Source organism: Pseudophryne corroboree, chromosome 4 (genome assembly GCF_028390025.1).
Source record: "Pseudophryne corroboree isolate aPseCor3 chromosome 4, aPseCor3.hap2, whole genome shotgun sequence".
NCBI classification, from domain to species: domain Eukaryota; kingdom Metazoa; phylum Chordata; class Amphibia; order Anura; family Myobatrachidae; genus Pseudophryne; species Pseudophryne corroboree.
This window is the reverse complement of record NC_086447.1, coordinates 393,395,880-393,396,994: the sequence shown is the minus strand read 5'-3', so window position 1 is coordinate 393,396,994 and position 1,115 is coordinate 393,395,880. Positions and strand designations below refer to the sequence as shown.

Sequence of the window (1,115 nt, the reverse complement as noted above, 5' to 3'; positions counted from 1 at the left end):
TGTATGGTGTAAAAATTCTGGGGTACAGTGAAAATAAATGTACACTGGCCCTGTCTTGTGTGCTGTAAAAAATCTGGGGTGCATAAAAATAAATGTACACTGGCCCTGTCTTGTATGCTGTAAAAATTCTGGGCTGAAGAGAATATAAATGTACCCTGGCCCTGTCTTGTATGCTTAATAAATTCTGGGGTGCAGTAAAAATAAATATACACTGGTCCTGTCTTATATGCTGAAAAAAATCTGGGGTGCAGTGAAAATAAATGTACACTGGCCCTGTCTTGCGATATATATATAATATATATAGTACCCTTGATGGTGAGTAAAGTTAAATAAGACTGTGGACTAGGAATGGAGGTGCTTGAAAGAAAAAGGACTTAAGGATAAGAGGGTAAATCTGCTGTCAGTGTTAGGCTCAGAGCATTAAATGCCTCTGGCCTCTACTACACCCGGTCTTCCTGGGGAGTCGCCTAACCCAGTACTGACCAAGCCCACACTGATTCGCTTCCAAGATTAGATGGATTCGGGCATTTTCAGTGTGGTATTATAGTAGGGGTACAAATACCCTCGTTGCTCTGGTATCACTGATAAGCGTTCACATGGAAAACAGTATAGAAGTAAATAAAGTAAAAGAAAAATTAGAGAAAAGTAATAAATAAGAAAGAGGTGGATCTGCTGCCAGCGTTAGGCAGAGGCATACAGGTGAATGCCCATTGCCAATGGATCGCTGGTGAGAGTCCTGAATGTGAAAAAAAGAGAGGAATTAACACAGCATTAATATCTGTCAATTTGACAATAATTCTGTGTACCTTACTTAATGTTTCAATATCTGATTCAAGGTTACTCATAAAATAATAGAGCCCTCTTGTGGTCAGAATTTATGTATTGAGGTGTATATTCCATGCGAGACATTATTTTGTGAACAGAGTTAGTTCACTTATATATTTGGATTTCCCAAGTGATTATCTTCATCTACGCTTTCTTAATATATTTTTTCCTCTTTTTTTTCACATTCAGGACTCTCACCAGCGATCCATTGGCAATGGGCATTCGCCTGTATGCCTCTACCTAACCCTGGCAGCAGATCCACCTCTTTCTTATTTATTACTTTTCTATCA

At 38.7% G+C, this 1,115-nt stretch overlaps 1 pseudogene; it reads right to left on the bottom strand.

The window, feature by feature from the left end:
- Window positions 1-434: 434 nt before the first annotated feature.
- LOC134913047 (5S ribosomal RNA) lies at window positions 435-552 on the bottom strand (annotated as a pseudogene).
- Window positions 553-1,115: the final 563 nt, after the last annotated feature.